The following is a 17,609-nucleotide window of genomic DNA, read 5'->3' as shown; positions in this document are numbered from 1 at the left end:
TACAAATGGGAATGGATGACATTACTGGTTGGTATTTCCTATGTCAGCCAATTTCTCTGACCCATATCCATTATGTTAACGTTCTTTTCTAGCACACCGGATTAAAATCTGGACCACTTGTGCTTAACTTCATCCATTATTCATAAACCTTGATTGCTTCTGACATTAGTATATGAACGAGGAGGTCTAGAAGATATTCCATGCCTTGTGTAATTATTGAAATTTCCTGTTTATCTTTTAGGTACATTGTCTAACAATTGCAGCTTTATTGCTTAAGGATATATGCTCAACAATACTTTGTAGAGACAAACAGTCTAGTGTGCTCAGGCAAATTGTGTTTTTTGACCTGACACCAGCCCCCCAATTCATATTGATTATCTTCAGCATCTGTAATGAAATGGAGTCCGAGAGTAAACTCGGGGCTTGGTGGGGGTGCTGTTTGTCTTACAGAGCAAACACTTGAAGCAGGATTTATGGATGCGGAGGACTATGGGTCAATAGCTTAAAAAAAACCCTCAAATGTAAACAGGCAGAGTACTCTCTGAGCTCTGAAGGAGACAAGAAAGGAGACCGATGGGGTGGGGAGGCTGAGGAGCAGGAAAACAATTGAAGACTAGTTTTGGAAAATAGTCCACATCTGAAAGGAATTAAGAGAGAAGTGAGTCTGAGAAAGGCCAAAGCTCCTCAAACTTCAACCCTGGAGACCCCTTTCTCCCCGTTTCCTGACAGGGATTGCACAGTAAACATTTCTCTCAAAGTCTCCCATGTTCTCTTCTTAGCTGTAATTCTAGAACACTGAAACTGGAATCAGTGTGTTAAACACCAGGGACAGTTCACAAATAATTCAAGGGCAGATATAGTGATTAGCTTTGGATGCTATCATAATTCAGTGAGGAGAGTCCAGAGTATTTGAGCTCAGGGCAACTGCAAGCATTTGTTCAATGCAAAGTCACACCCAGCCTGAAGAAGAAGCAATTCTGCCCCAGCCCAATCCCACCAAGTGTTTTTAATGAGGATTAAAGGTTCTAGGGCTAAGTCCTGAGTGGTAATTTTAATCTCCTCAAAGTGTTCCTTATTTATTTTTCTCCAGGTAGTTCTTCAAAAAAAAAAAAAGTAAAATTAATATTAAACATAGTAAAAGGACTGGAAGTCTGCACAAGATACCCCAAGACCAAAGGGGATTTATTTGCCTCAGGGGGCAAAGGGCAGGGAATAAGAGACAAAGACCAGAGATAGAGGATGAGGGAGAAGGAGGAAGGAATAAGGGAAGGGTATTTGTCCCAGAGGGGCAAAAGATTGCCTCTGAATAAAGAGGAGACAGTCAGGGCCCATAGGCAAATGGCAGTTTATACAGGTAAAAGGGGAACCCCTGTGGTAGGATGAGGTGTTTAATTTTGATTGGACATGTTAATTAGAGCAGCCAAAGGGGGATTTTGATTGCTGGACTTCAATACTTTGATAGCTGGACCTTGGTAGTCAGCCTCCAGAAGAGGAAGTGGACAAATAAGGAAGTAGACCTTGGTGGCCAGCTTTAGGAATGCAGTCTAATGGTTTTCAGTGAGGCAGAGGAAATGAGGGAGAAGGGCAAGGCCTGCCAGAGCCATGTTTGCCACACCTAGGCTGGCTAGAGTCCCTTCACATAGTTTTGTAGACTAAAATCTAAATCTCATTATTTAAGGGATATTTAAAATCTAGAAGCCAAGAAGTAAAGTATCTCTTCAGCTAAGTCAGACAAGGTTTCAGGATTTGGGTGGAGGCCTGAGAATTCCAAAGTCAGGTTCCTCCCAGATCTCAGCATCAAGACAGCCTTTCTCAAACAAGCAGGCCTTGTCCACAGTGGCCTCCTATTACAGATGGGGAACAGGATGGTGCTGTCCTTGGTTCCCTAGCCAGACAAAAACACTAGGCTACATTCAGGGAAACCTCCCCGTGTCTTGATGCAAATCCTCAGCATCATATTTGGAATGTCTTTGATAGGTTCTCTTTCTTCATAACAACAACAAGAACAACAACAACAAAAACCAGAGCTCAGGTGACTGTGTGCTTCTCAGGTCAGTTATAGATCATTTTCATAGAGGTTTTGGATTCATTAAGGTCAGTAACCCTCTCACTCTCGCTCTCTGGCTCCTGCCTGCCCTCCCTCATTATATTACTTGCCCTTCCTTGTCCTTTCAGATTCTAGAAGGCCTATTCAGCTTAACTTCTGGCTCTTCTGTTATCTGAGCTATTGTTTGTTTTTATATTTGTGTGTTTTATTAAAACTTTATTATAAAGAACATGTGAACACAAAACAACATTTATCAAAAATCAACCAGACCCAAAGGCTGTCTATCTCAAGTGAATTTCTATTCAGTTAGAACAGTCATTCTGAAGCTATGAAGCTTCATGTGAGACTTTACATTTACCATGGAGATATTTTTGATGGTACATGAATATACTAAATAGTATCTGCAGTTCAATGATACTCCAATTAAGATGTTTACTTAAATTTTACATCTAGATAAGGAAACCGTGACTCATGTGTGGAAGAAACAAGTTTGGTGTTACCTCTTAGGAAGTGCTAAGTTATTAAATGAAATAGAAAGGCAATTGTTTTTTAACTTTCAAGGGGACCATGACATTCAGATATAAGACTATAATGGAAGCAGGCAAGACAGCGTAGGGGTAAAGATACTTGCCATCAATCCTGATGGCCCTTGAGTTCTGCTGCTGGCGCCTACATGATGAAAGGAAAGAACTAACTCGAATAAGTTCTCCCCTACCCTGTCTCAAAAGGACCCACATGCACACACAGAGAGAGACAAAAATGAACAAATGAATGAATAAATAAATAAATGGAAAAAAATAGATGAAGTTTTGTGACACTGCGCTGCCAGTGCTGGTATCGTATCAGTTTAAACAATGCATTGCTAGCTTCCAACATGTGCACCATCGTTCTTTGATTGTTCACAAGCAGTCTTTAAGAATGCAAGCACTAAAGCCAAAATTAATGTAGTAATATACGTGAATAAAGTAGCAGGCAATTTGAGAGGAACATATTTAAAAGCTAAATATGGATACTGATTGCCAAATTCATCATTTTCAGATTCACAGATACAAAGCTATGTCTTCTATATAAGGATATCCAATGAGATGGCAGAGAGTCATTGTCTGGCCAACATACCATGGACATGATACTTAGGCCTCATGAAAAAGGACTCAGAAGAATACATGAACTATTTCAAGACAGTATTCTTCAGAGAACCAGATGTGCTGAGGTATCACACTATGGAGATCAGTCTCAGCTTGAAGTGGAGAAGAATGAGTATTAGTTCCAAATTTAACCTATTAACTTCAAGAACTCAAATTCCCAGGAATTCACTAATGTCTAGGATGATGTGTTGATACTTGAAGTGGGTGACCACTCCCTGGTGCAATGCCTACTTTCTATTAGAATGTATACAGACACTATGATTCCTTCTGTGAAAGATGTAAATATTTACTAGCTGATGCTTTCAGCATTTATTCTTTGGCATCAGATTTAAGAGTGTATATGTATATGTGTGTGCACATACATGTAAACATGCACACAGAGGGGTGGAAGGCTTCTATTTTTAAAACCATCTTTCAATAACACAATTTGAACTCATCTGTTGGTATCTTCAACATTATAACTTTGTTTTGAAGTTGTGGCACACAGATGTGCCTCTATTGGCAGCAAGTGTCCAGTGTGGAGGCCAGGCCATGATTGCCAGACATTCTTCTTGTTATGTAATCAGTTAATTAACTACAGATTTCATCCCCTCACAACCCAATCTCAAGGCTCATGCTAAGGCTGTGACCGCCCCCTACAGAACTTAAAACAGCCATTTCCTCTTCTCTCCCACTGACACACACTTTGCGTTCTGACAACTAATATCTCATCTCAGTAGAGACAGCTCACCATCCTCAGATGTGAAAACCATGACCCCTTCTTGCTCCAACTGTACAGCATAAGGAAATATAGGTATTACTTAGTTTCTCTATTTTTATCCAGTCCAACAATGGTATGTTCAATGTTTAAGCATTAATTATGGATTTCCCTTATGTTTTCTTTGGTTTTGCTAAGATAATTAGCAGAAAAAGGTATAGATAGAGGCATATTTACCTAGATGATTTCATTTTGCATCTATACAAAAAACCAGAACCCAGTAACATTTTCTCTTTGTTATTATATCTTTAAATCTTACCACTGCAAGCAAATGTGAAAATCCTTAAATTGCTCTCCTCAGAGTTCCCATGTCAACTGGCATCTGCTCAGGTTGGAGATCCTGCCAAAAGTCAAAGGAAAACATTTATGAGACAGAGCCTGATGGCTGATTATTTAATCCTCTGTGTCCAGCACTGCCAGCAAGCATGGGTCGTGAATGCCTGCTGCTGCTTTAATAATAAGCCCTCTTACACACAGCTGAATGCAGTGTACCAATGGATGCTTCCCCCTGCTCTAATAAGAGACCGATTATCGATCTTCACCTAGATGTTCCCATTGAGACCAGGCATTCATGAATACAAACAGAAAAGAAAAATGGCACACTGCATAATTAGCTTTAATAAATAGAGGCATAATTTCTATGGAGAAAATGGTGGTCAATCTAATTTTAATGAGGACAAACAGGCTTTTGCTTAATAGTGCATAAGAGGTATAAGGTCCCAAATACATTCAACAGCCAAACTAAACAGTAGCCTCCAAGTTCTGTTTCTTCCCTTGGGCTGAAATTGTAGAGACCGAGGTGGAATGCCTTTCTCTGACCACACTCCTAGGATAGAATGTGGACCCACAAGTGGGCACACAGAAACGAAAGGCAGATGAGTCTATGGGCAAATCTGAAAGTGCAAAATTGAAAGATAGGATGGTGAGAAGTAACTGAATCGATGTTCAATCAGTTCTTGGGAAATAGTTAAAAGACCAGAGATGCCTTAGATTAAAAAAAATGAAAAAGATGACTCAAAGTCTGGAGAGATAGGTCAGTGAGTAAGGTGCCTTCCTCAGAAGCATGAGGACATGTGTTTGATTGCCAGTTCCCACAGAAAGCCTGAGCATGATACATGTCTATAGCCCCGGTGCTGGAGGAAGGGACAGGGACAGACTAACCCAACATCCTAGCCAATCTGTGAGAACTAGGCCCAGCAAGGAGACCTTGTTTCAGAAACAATGTGGAGAGCAATAGAGAATGACATCCCATATAGACCTATGGCCTACACCACACACACACACACACACACACACACACACACAATTATATGCACATGCCTACACTATGAGCACATACAAGGACATGTCCTAACAATCCCCCACCACACAAAATCACACGCATGTGCACATGCCCTCCCCATGAGCACACACATGTGAACATATCTCCATATGCCACACACACACATATACACATTTACCCCTTGAGCACACACACATTAGCATGCCCCCATACACACACACACACACACACACACACACACACACACACACACACACACACCATTCATTGAGAGACTCTGGAATCTCTCAGTTCCACTCTGAAGTTCCAAGTCATTATCTGATTGAAAGGTACACAGGACTGGATTTCCTATGCATCTGAATTATCTAGTTGTTTGCTCTGAGATGACAGATAACTGCTCCTTTATTTGAACCAGATGAAATATGCACATATATACATACATACATATACATGCATGTGAGATGTTTTAGAATTAGAGCATATCATATGTAGCCCCTCTGATATATATAGCCTGTGTTTTAGAAGCATATACCACACATAGCCCTTCTGATACAGACTGTGTTTTAGAAGCATGTGACTGCATGTTAGCTTTCTGATGGGAAGACAAGACAAGCTTTATATCTACCATCTGCTGGTATATTTTTAATAAACAGTATACTTGATGTTTTTTTAAGACAAAATTTGGGCCATTACTAAGGATGATAATTTTCATTTGTGAGTTTGGCAGAGTTTATAAAACTGTAGGTTCTTGAAGATTTTCTTCCTAAAGATTCTTAATCAAGGATCTGGGGTGGTTCCAAAATCAGGCCATTGTGTTGTATCTCACCAAAACAGCCAGCTAAAGACTAAGCAGTACGGGCCATGTTGAGATCCAGTTAATAAAAAAGCCCCTTTCTGTGTTGGCCAGCACCTTGTTGTGTTCACTGATTCTACCAACCAGCAGAAGTGTTTGTTAGAGGGGCAATGGCTGTGGTATTTAAAAAGAAAAGTGGCTTTTAAGACTCAGAAGCTGCCATCAACAAAATATATAGGATTTGTGTAGATGGTGAGGATCACCTCACACATGTTTCCATTGTGTTTTGAATAAATGATATTATTAAATCCAGGAAGTCAGACACACATTCTCTACTACATACACATACTGCCATTATTTGCCCTAAATACTTGAGTAACAATGCTATACATAACGTGATTGAACCTTCTCCCTAGAGAGTTTTCGAAGGCCATGTATTCATTTGTATGACACATTTGCCTCTCATCTTATCACCCACACCAGAAAACTCAACTTCTCATCAGACTTTTAAGTGGACTCTTCTCCATCAAGGGCTAGCAGCCCTTGGCTGATGACCTTGGAGAACTGGCTGCAGTCTTGTTTTTGCTTCTAACTGACGTCGTAGCCTTGAACAAATGATATCACTCTACAAGTACACCCCACTTTTCCCTTCTATGAAATCAGAACACTAAGCTAGGAAATTTTGAGTGTTCTTTCAGATCCAGCATCCTAGGAAATGCTGAGACAATGGGGGTGTGGCACTGGACAGTATCTGTACTTTGACATGTGCTTTTGGCTAATGTTGTGGGGAAGGAAGTGAAGTCCAGAAAGCCATGACACTGTAGTTATTGCAAGATCAGCAAGATCAAAGGCTGAACCCAGAATTTCAACTCATATATCAATGCATGCTTCATCCTAACCCACAATGAGTTCTCACAGCTCTATTCCCAGTGCACACTTGCTCACTGACCAAGGAGTGTTCCTGGCAAGATTTTCCTTCCTTGGCTGAGAGAGGAATACAGTGAGTCCTTTGGGGTTCTCTCCCAGATTTTCTCAGGGAGAGAACATATGCCCAGGTCCCAGGAGGATTGTGCTCCCACACTCACAGCTGTACAACACATGAGGAGAAGCTATGTGCAAGCTGAAAACATATTCAGTGTTTACAAAAATTCTCTGGGGTAATTTCAGATGTGTTCCAGAGACATTTCTATTATCAAAATATTGCTAGGTTATCTTCTGGATCTTTCCATGGACTCAGACATTAATATTTTAAATTCATCACAGATCCTCATTTAGTTGTCTAAAGTTCAACAATTGGCTAGCACACCTTGCAAGAACAGCAGTCATCCCTTGCTTTCCTGTAGAGGACTGTCTTATGGGAGTCTGGGAGTGTATACTGGGAGTGAATGAGGGGCAGAGACTCAAGGGACAGGCCCATGCTCCCTGAGTTGTCCTCTTGGGAATTTGCAAGCAGATCAGGAGTATATTTGTTCTCATGGCATAAATGAGTTTATCCAAGTCACTTTTCTGTGTCTGTCCTGATTTTTTGACACTTCTTTGCTTAGCAAAACCTCACTTGCCAACTAACTTTCAAGTAACACTCCTCATTTTTACTCTCCAAATAACTGTTTTTATCCCACTCACCCCAAGGATGTGCAGAGTAAACCTTTTGTTTACCTCACACTATTTAAAGTAGAAGAATTTTACATGTCTACTGATGCCTGATAGTAGAAATCAATTAGCTTAATTTTATTTTATAGTTAAGAAAAGTTTTATCTAAAAGGAAGCTGAGAGTAGCTGGTAAACAAAAAAAAAAAGATTTGCAAATCAAAGGGAAGCTAGAGTGAATATACTCTTTAGATTTGTTGAGTCTTTCATTCTTTGCAAGACACTGATTTAAAATACATGTATACATACATATACAATAATATACTATATTATTATGTTCAATTCTCAGAAAATCCTACTCAGTAGATAAATTGTTTCCAATTTACAGACACGGTAAGTAATCCTCAGAGATGGTAAGTAACTAATAAGGTCAAACAGCTACTGCTGGTGATTGGCAGAGGTCATGTTCAGCCCCAGGACTCCTGCAGATGCCAGACTGCAACAAAGGGTCTCTTACCCAGCACCCCCTCCACTTTGTCTCTGGGTAGCAGAGACAGAAAAAGAGTGGGTTGAATTTTACTGAGAAGGGGGATCTAGGTCATCCTATTGATGGACAGTAGGCCCATGACAGCTCGGTCAAGATCCCATCCACTGCCCTACTTCCAGGATCCCTCCTTACTCCTAAGTGCAGAGATGAAGATGTGATGAAGGAATGAGGAAGCCATTTCTGTGGTATGAAAGCACTGGAGACTGGACAAATCTTTCAGCATCTGAGCTGGCGACCTGACAGAGGGACTTTGCTAAGGATGTTACATCTTTTAGGCTCCAGCAATTATTGTAACCCAGTGGTTGGGAAAAGTCTAGTTTGGCACAGTAGGTACCCCACTTTTCCAGAGAAAAGACCAACCCCCAGTCTTAGGCACCTTATATGAGGTATATGGCATCTTCTCCCATTAAGAAGGTGGACAGGAATGGAGATAATGGATGAACGAACTTGCCCTCTCCCCTCTCTGGAACAGAAACAATTCTGTACCCACAAGTGAACTTTTTCCCAAATAGTCTCATAACAATGACAATCTAAGTCTATCTTAAATATCAATAATTACCATACTCTATGCTGATTTGGCTATTTGTTTTTGTTTTTTTTTTTACCTTAAAAGGTATCTTCACATGTACTATTGTCAGGTACCATTTTTTTAAAAAACTAAATGGGACAGCACAATCTTCATTTTAAAATGACAGTTATGTTTAATTTAATTTAATTTTTTGGTAGTTTTTATTTTGTCTTTTTTTTTTTTGTAAAGCCCAACAGAAGTAAGCTCATGTACAGAGTGGACGGTGTAACCTCCTGATACAGACATGAAGTGTCTACTGTAGATTGATTGCAGAAGTACCTACAGACACCTAACTCTGTGGATCTCAGGTCCCTTAGATTTGAGCACAGCCTGTATGTGTACACCTCCTGTATATTGTAAATCATCTATAGGTTACTTATAATACATAAAACCATGTGAATGTGATATAAACATTCATCCAAATGTATTGCTCAGGGAATAAATACAATAGTCTACATGTTCAGTAGAGAAGCATTTCCCCCCGTATTTTCAATTGGATGGTTGAGCTTAGAACTCATGGATATAGAGAGCCAACTGTACATAATGAACAGTTAGCAGAGCAATGATAATCAATACATCCATCTTCTCACAGAGAGTTATCTTCTGTATGCATTTGAGAGTGAGACATTTGATATCTCTTCTCAGCAAATGCCAAGCATATAATGCATGGTTATCAACTACTTTGCCTATGTAGTATCTAAGGTTTCCAGCATTTCTTCCCCTTGATTAACATTGCTCTCTCTCTCATCTTCTAGACCCAATAACCACCGTCCTGCTCTCCATAGATGTTTGAAATATTTAGATTGCTCATGTAAGTGCAATCATGCAGTATTTTACTATTTCTGACTCATTCCACTTGACATGTATCAAGGTTTATCCATGTGGTTACAAATAGCAAAATTCCCTTAGTTTTATGGCTAAATAATATTCATATGTTAAATGTGAAAATAACATACACATACATAGAAAACATATTCATCATCAGGAGAGCTCAGATGAAATTATCTATCCCACAGTAATCTGGCTGTCTGATTTTGTTGCCACCCTTGTTTACATACAGGCTGTTTTCTTTTCTTGGTTCCTCTATGGTTGATGAGGGTCATTTGCCTATAGATGTGAAATCTTGCATGTAACACATCAGTGACATGTGCAGTCACTCAAACCTTTTTCTAATTCTACCCATGAACTCATAAAACACAAAATTAAGGACTGCAAAGAGAAGAGAGGAAGGAAAGAATGTCACAGTACTTTCTTTTCAAAGAGCAGCTCTCAAGGCTCCTTGAACAGGCTGTGAGGGAGCCGCACTTCTGAATCGGTTGCTGCAGGGCATGCGTCTCTGCATACATATGCATAATGTCCTTTTCACACTTTGGAGCTAGCAGATGCTGCTTCTGCTTGGGAGGTGTTTGGTAATCCACTTGAAATTGTGAGGACTCATAACTCATTTATGCAAGTGGCAGACCCCTCTAGATGATATCTCTTGCTCTAAAGAATGATTGAGAGAACCATGGAATGGGGCCAAAAAATGACATTGAATTTCTAGCAAGATAGCAGTTTGCAGGAGGCCTCCAGTTAGATGAGGGGATTACTCTAGTCAAAAGAAGAGCAAGCTCAGGCAACATAAAAAGCAAAAACCAAGGAGGTAAGAGCTGCCTGGTGTCAAGAATCAATTGTGTTACTATTAAGAAGACCCTAGGCATTGACTCACTTTACAGGTAGGTAGGTATATAGCCGAACCCTGGACTCCCCATGCTAGTGAGTACTAGGCCAAAATACAGCTACTACTCTTCACACTTGACCTCTAAAATTACTTAAATGTTTAAGGTAGTAGAATAGAGGATATATACAGACAGGGACAAGGTGACTGAAGATCTGGTCCTTGTTCTTCCAAAGTAGTGCTTTGTACCAGGTTCTGATTATGTTCCCGTGACCACGATCTCCAATTCAATCCTTTATAACTGATTCTCAAATTTTTGGTTTTGCAACACCAAGCTTATGACACCTCTCTTTCCTCCCTTGAGGTGGCCTTATTCCTCCTAAGATGTGAGACGCAATGCCTGCTTCTTAGAAAGCAGTCCAGCTCCTCCCAATCATCCTGTCCCTTTTAGCCCTGGTCACAGGGGCTCCTTCACCTCTAGACCACTTTGTTTTCATCATGTTTTTGGTCTTGTCTTTTCCTAGACCACCACCCCCAGCAGGTTTTCCACATGCCCTTGTAGAAACAGCTGCTGCTTCACCAGCAGGGCCAAGGCATTCTCATGATACCTGCATATATCCCTACCTGACCACTTAATACCCTTCCTTGGAATTTTGTTTTACATTTCAACTCACACAAAATACAAATTTCTAGAGAGTAACAGCAATGCCTATAAAAATATTTTAATCCAGAACATTGATCACAGTGTCTGGCTTATACTGGCTTCATAAATACATGAAAATGGAAAGAAAGAGTGTACAATTTACTCACTTCCTTTCCGTAGCATTTTAGCAAAGTGGCTGAGGACCATCATCATTCTTTGATGGTACTGGGGAAGCCTCCCTAGAAGGTAGCAGATCAGGGTACCGGTTTGCCATCTTTATCCAAAAACCTTTTATCATCTTCGACAATTTTGTTTTTACTATTAATGAGGCTCCTCTGGATTGCTCAAGATCCCATAGGTCACTGTGTTCAGTAAAGGGTCTCTGATTTCTGATCAGACTGTCCTGGACTGAAATTTGGAATAGTCATCTGTCATAACCACAATTGGCAAAGGCTCAGAATCTAGCTGATATTTAGTGTGGGAGGCCAGCTCCCACCTTTTCAAGGGTTCCTATGAGGAGGAGAGATGGATAAGAAAATATTACGTAGAAAGAGACCTAGATGATGAGAGGAAAGACAGAAAGACAGGATAGCTTCGGGTGGACCTGGGTCAATACCCAATGGACCTTTCCATTTATTCAAAAGGGCTTTTTATAACAATGCCAAGGGGAGAAGCAAAAGACCTCCCCCTTGCTAGATCAAAGCACACCGCACAGCCAAGTGTAGACCCTTCCAAACACCTGGTAACCATGCCCGTGGTCAAATCATCCCATTATGCAGCCCTGCTGGGTAAAGCAAGCTCAGATTCTCTGACCCTGAGTAATTTGGGCCTCCACAATTTAGGTCCGTCCTGGGTAAAAGGAACATGCATGCATACCCAACAAACATGTCTCAAAGAACAAGCTGATTGTGGCTGTCTAGATCATTCAGGGTTCTCAGGAAGTACAATGTTAAATTTTGCACTTTGCCTTCAACACGCCCCCTCCCCCATTCTAGGCCTTCAGAATAGGGATCACCTACACTGGATAGGGTTCATCTATCAGCATCATCTAAGGGAGATCTTCCACGTCCTCCTGATTGAACCCTCACTGTTATTGGTGGAAGTTTATTTTCTTTCTCAAGAGTTATGAGCACAAAGGAGCTATGGTGTTTGTATGAGAATAGACCCCATAGACTTATATACTTGAATGTTGGGTTCCCAGTTGGTTGAACTATTTAGGAAGGATTACAAAGTATGGCTTTGTTGGAGGAGATGTGATACTGGGGGTGGTCTCAAAAGCGCACTCCAGGCCCAGTCTCACTCTCTTTCTGTTTCCATGGTAAAAATAAGACATGAGCTCTCAGCTCTAGCCCCAGCCCCAAGCCTTCCTGGTGCTGTCATGTTTCCTACCATGATGATCATGGACTAACCATCTGAAACTGTAAGCAAGCCCCAAGGTAAGTGCGTTCTTTTATAAGCCGCTTTGGTCATGGTGTCTCTTCCCAGGAATAGAATAGTAACTGGACAGAAGCTGAGAGCCACTCTAGGAAATGTGGTAAAAATGTTGCTTTTGTTTTCCCAGCCACAATTCTAATGAAGATCTTAAATTTCTAAGCCTGAAATTGTTACAGCATCCTTCCTAGATGGCCTCTCTAGTTAGTGGATTTCTTCTCATACTTGGTGCCTTCCTCTATGCTTTTATCTGTGGGATTGCATGTATGTAGGGGTCCCTTCGTCCTTCTTCCACCCTCTCCAAGCCATGTAGATGAATTTGGATATGTTCTCCAAGACATACTCAACTCCTTATTCTTCCACGCACCACCAGGGTGCCACACTTACCTCCATAATTAAATTCATCACACTTTGTCACAAGTTGTTAGTTTATGCGTCTTACTGATGTATTCAATTGCGAATTTTCTAAAGATAACATTTCCTCCTAATTTGTGTTTCTCCCCACAAGGTAGATATTGACCTTTCTTTAAAAATTTTTGACTGAGTTGAATTAGATTGAACGGACATGAGCTCCCATTCACATTCCATGTTATTACCTCACCCTTGCCAATGCAAGATGTGTACAGGCTGAGTATGTGTAGGAACTGTGCTGTTTACACTTCTCTGGCTCCTTTATAAATAGACATTCTATAACAATGGGTTTACACGCTTATAGGTCATGTTAATCAGAAGCTATAGAGGCCGGATAAGCTCACCAGCCAACACTGGGATTGTGGAAACAAGCCTTTTCTTAAAATATCTTGTTTCTCTCTATTCATGAAATCTAAACTTCCTTAAGTGAGTTACAAGAAAGTAATGTCCACTTCACTGAAACTATCTGGTCTACCAGCATGGACTAGCCCATAGTGCATAACTGTGTTTTTTGTGATGTCCTAATAATCATATGACTTTGCACTTGTGTGCATATGTTCATGCGTGTGTGTGTGTGTGTGTGTGTGTGTGTGTGTGTGTGTGTAGAACATTGGGGGGTGGGTAAGTGCAGATAAGTGGTGAACTGATACTATTTTCCACTTGCTAGCTGTGTAGAGAACCAGAAAGTACCTCAACACAGACATCTCACTAAGGTTGCTAACATTCTCCCAAGAATTCACAAATGCTCTTTGATAAGACTGTGATCCTTATCACAAACAATCCATATCATGGTTATGTGAGTGGGGCTCAAGAGTGTGGATCTCCCTTCTGAAGGATCACTGTCCTAATTGGAATGCACTGTGGTCTCCCAGTCATATTGAACATAACCAACTCTCTGACATGGACCTTATTAAGATGGTATGTAGCCGGAAAGGCACATTCTAGAAGAGCCCCAGAAAGAACAATGCCACTCTGCCCTGTATGATTAACTACTAGGTTTGTGTGGCTGTTTAGATTCAAATTACCCCAGGCTAAATGCAGTGGACATCCCATTCTTGATAACATCAGTCACATTCATAACTATCAATGTATGAGCAGGTAGCTACTATACATTACTGTGATAAGACCCAAAGGATGCTGCTCCAGAGAATGATCAGAATTTATATTCATCAATTTGTTTATTATTACTAATTTGTGAGTTGTTTATATTTTGGGACCAGAGAGACAAGGACAAGAAAAAAACGTTATCTATGTTGAAGGGCCTTTAGTGGACAGACATTTGGAAATAGGAAAAAGGAACCACTAAGCTGTGGAATTTCAGTAAGCAGATACAAAGTATCTAACTTTGCCTAAAAAGTAATAGATAACCAGACAGAAAGAACATCATTTGAGGTGGTTCCTATAGGATGAACGATGGTTCTCTTTCTTTCTTCCTTTCTGATAAAGATTTATTTATTGTAATTTATGTGTATGGGTGCCATGGGATGGTCTGTATGTCAAATTGCTCTGATTGGTCAATAAATAAAACATTGATTGGCCAGTGGCTAGGCAGGAAGTATAGGCGGGACTAGCAGAGAGGAGAAAAGAAAGAACAGGAAGGCAGAAGGAGTCACTGGCAGCCACCGCCATGACAAGCAGCATGTGAAGATGCTGGTAAGACACAAGCCACATGGCAAGGTATAGATTTATGGAAATGGATTAATTTAAGATATAAGAACAGTTAACAAGAAGCCTGCCATGACCATACAGTTTGTAAGCAATATAAGTCTCTGTGTTTACTTGTTTGGGTCTGGGCGGCTGTGGGACTGGAGGGTGACAAAGATTTGTCCTGACTGTGGGCAAGGCAGGAAAACTCTACTACACATGGGTGTTTGCCTGCATGTATGTATATGTATTATGTGCATACTGCATCCTGGTGGCCAGAACACAGTGTTGGATTCCCTGGAACTGGAGTTACAGACAGTTATGAGTCACCATGTGGGTGCTGGGAACTGAACCCAGGTATTTTGCAGAATAGCATGTAATCTTAACCACTAAACCATCCCTCCAGCCCCAGAGTAGTAGCAACTTTCTTGATTCTCGAGGTAGGAAGGGCATTGGACCTGAGGAGAATGGTTTATAAAGTGTCACAGGGCCTGGAAGATCTTAGTGCACACAGGGAACCACAAGGGATTTAATATTACTGGAATGAGATATAGAATTTTGGAATTCGATTATGATGGTAAATCTTTTCTGTAAACTTGATGTGATTTAGGAAACCAATGTCAGGGCATGTCTGTGAGGGATCATCTAGATTAGATTGGGGTGGAAAACCCCACCCTAAACTCAGGTGGCACCATCCCTGTGGTCTGGGGTCCTGGGCAGAATCATAGAAAGGAGAACACAATTGAGTACCAGCATCTATTGCTCCCGGGTTTCTGACTGTGGATGCCATGTGACCAGCAGCCTCCCACTTTTCCTACGATGCCCTCCCAGGCCTTCCAGACAGCATCCTCCAGAATGGTAAGCTACAACAAACCCTGGCTTCTGTAATTGCTTTTGTTAGTTGTTCGGATGCAGCAAGGAGAAAAGTGACTAATGCATGGTGTGAAGACAGTTACAGGCTGAGTGACTCGTGTGTTTATGAGAATGGAATGAGAAGATGGAGGAAGAAATGCAGCTTGGGAACCACAACACAGCAATTGGGTTCCCTCGAGGGTTTCATTATCCTTCCCAGATCTTTAATCACTAATCTGTAAATATTAACGATATTATCAACCCTTTATGATTTTTGTCTGGATTAAATGAAAGCGCATACTTGCCGTAATGCATGGCAGGTGTCCATCACTCAAAAATGAGGTTTACAATCATTGACTCTACAAGGAATGTAGGGTAATAATGGACTTGGACATCAAAATAAAATCAGTTTATTAAAGAGACACAAGATAATTAACAATGCCAACCACAGTAACAAGAACTGCTAATACTGACAATTTAGACCATATTAGACATGATTCCAAGAGCTTTAAGTAAGCCTATCCATTTAATCTGTTCACCAATCCTGTGAAGTAGGCTGCCAATGCTATCTCCCTTCTACAGATGAGAAAAGCGTAAGTTAAATAATCTAACACACAAGTCACATGTGACAGAAATAGGGTTTGAATCCAGGCGCCTGGCTCCTGAATCTATGTGTACCCTTAACTCCAAATACTCTTTATCATGTAGGAACTTTTTGACAAAAGCCTGCCTTGTCCTTTCCAACACAGCATGGCTCCGGGATAATTTTAAGCACAACCCTCCAAATCAACACCGTCATGTCATGTGTATATGCTAGAAACAGTCTGCAGAAGGCTATCTAGATAGAAATGGTCACAATGCTGATAAAACGTATGCCAGTAGAAAGTATGGTTCCAGAACACTACCATCAAAGCAGCTTTCTCATGGAAATGTCCCAGTGCCTTTTTTTTTTTTTTTTTTTTTGAGTTGCATGAAATGTTAGGGAAGGATCAGAAAGGCTGCCACCAAGTACTGCACACCAATGTTCACAGAGAAGGCATCATTGCTATTGTTTAAAACAGTGGTTCTCAACCTATGGGTCACGACCCCTTTGGGGTTGAATGACACTTTCACAGGGGTCACCTTAGACTATTGGAAAACACAGATATTTAGATTATGATTCATAGCAGTAGCAAAATTACAGGTACGAAGTAGCAACGAAAATAATTTTATGATTGGGGTCACTACAACATGAGGAACTGTATTAAAGGGTCACACAGCATTAGGAAGGTTGAGACCCCCTGGTCTAGAACGAGGTCACTCAAGTCCTGGAACCATCCAGAAGACTCACTGGAACTCTCTTAGATGGCATAGGAAGGGGGAGAAGGGTGTCATAGTGACGCTTCAAATTAAAAAAAAAAAAAAAGCCAACCCAAGTCGATGACCTAAACAAATGCCCGTTCCCCCATTTAAAACCTGAGTCATTTCCCTCACACAGCCTCCAGTGTCCCTGTGTTTACATGGCACTTTCATCACCTGACTCACAGGCAGTCTCCTCTCCCAGACTCTTCCAAACTCCTCTGCTCCAGACAGTTTGTCTTTTCCCTTCCCCTTTGCTGAGTAAATCAATTACATTTTTCTGAAAATTTGTTCCAGTCCTTCAGAGACCAGCCCCTCCTCATAGGTCCTGCATTCCCAGGGTAGGACACTAGCCTGCTTCAGCACTGGTAACAGGAGCCTGGTTTTTGTTTTTGTTTTAATTAATTAATTAGTTAATTAATTACTTTTTTGCTAACAGTGGGAATAATTGCAGGAAGGCACAGGCTCAGCCATCAAGGGCAAGCATTTCTTGCTAGTCTCACATATTTGATAGGCTCTAAAGCAGACCAAGGGCACCAGCCAGCCAACAAGCAGGTCTAGGGGTCCGGATTAAGAAAGGCAAGGGTTCAGGTAGCTTCTGTACAGTTCCCAAGCCTGGAGTTTGGGCAGGGTAGCAGCTGCCTGATTAAAAGCAGATCATTAGAATGGAGTAGTCCTGGGACACTCCTTAACCTAGAAAGTTCACTGAGGGGCTAAGGAGCAGGACGGCCTCTGTGACCTTCAGCAAATCATTTCATGTCTTTTATTCGCTGTTGCTATTTTCACCAAGAAAAAATGTAGATAATCGATGAAAGTAATAGAGACTACAAAAAAAAAAAAAAAAAAAAAACTTCTTTAACTGACAAGACACATTGTAGTTTATATTTTTAAACTGTGTCTGAGCTTA

General features: G+C 40.9%; 1 long non-coding RNA gene across 1 annotated transcript in view; it reads right to left on the bottom strand.

Annotated features, from left to right (window-relative positions):
- Nucleotides 1–1,457: 1,457 nt before the first annotated feature.
- LOC119087884 overlaps nucleotides 1,458–17,609 on the bottom strand; it is a 219,203-nt gene continuing 203,051 nt past the window's right edge. The window contains exon 3 of the long non-coding RNA XR_005091395.1: nucleotides 1,458–4,289. This is a non-coding gene — a long non-coding RNA (uncharacterized LOC119087884). The remainder of the gene's footprint in view (nucleotides 4,290–17,609) is intronic.

The sequence above is a fragment of the Peromyscus leucopus genome, chromosome 4 (genome assembly GCF_004664715.2).
Source record: "Peromyscus leucopus breed LL Stock chromosome 4, UCI_PerLeu_2.1, whole genome shotgun sequence".
NCBI lineage: Eukaryota > Metazoa > Chordata > Mammalia > Rodentia > Cricetidae > Peromyscus > Peromyscus leucopus.
This window is presented reverse-complemented; position numbering and strand designations above follow the sequence as displayed.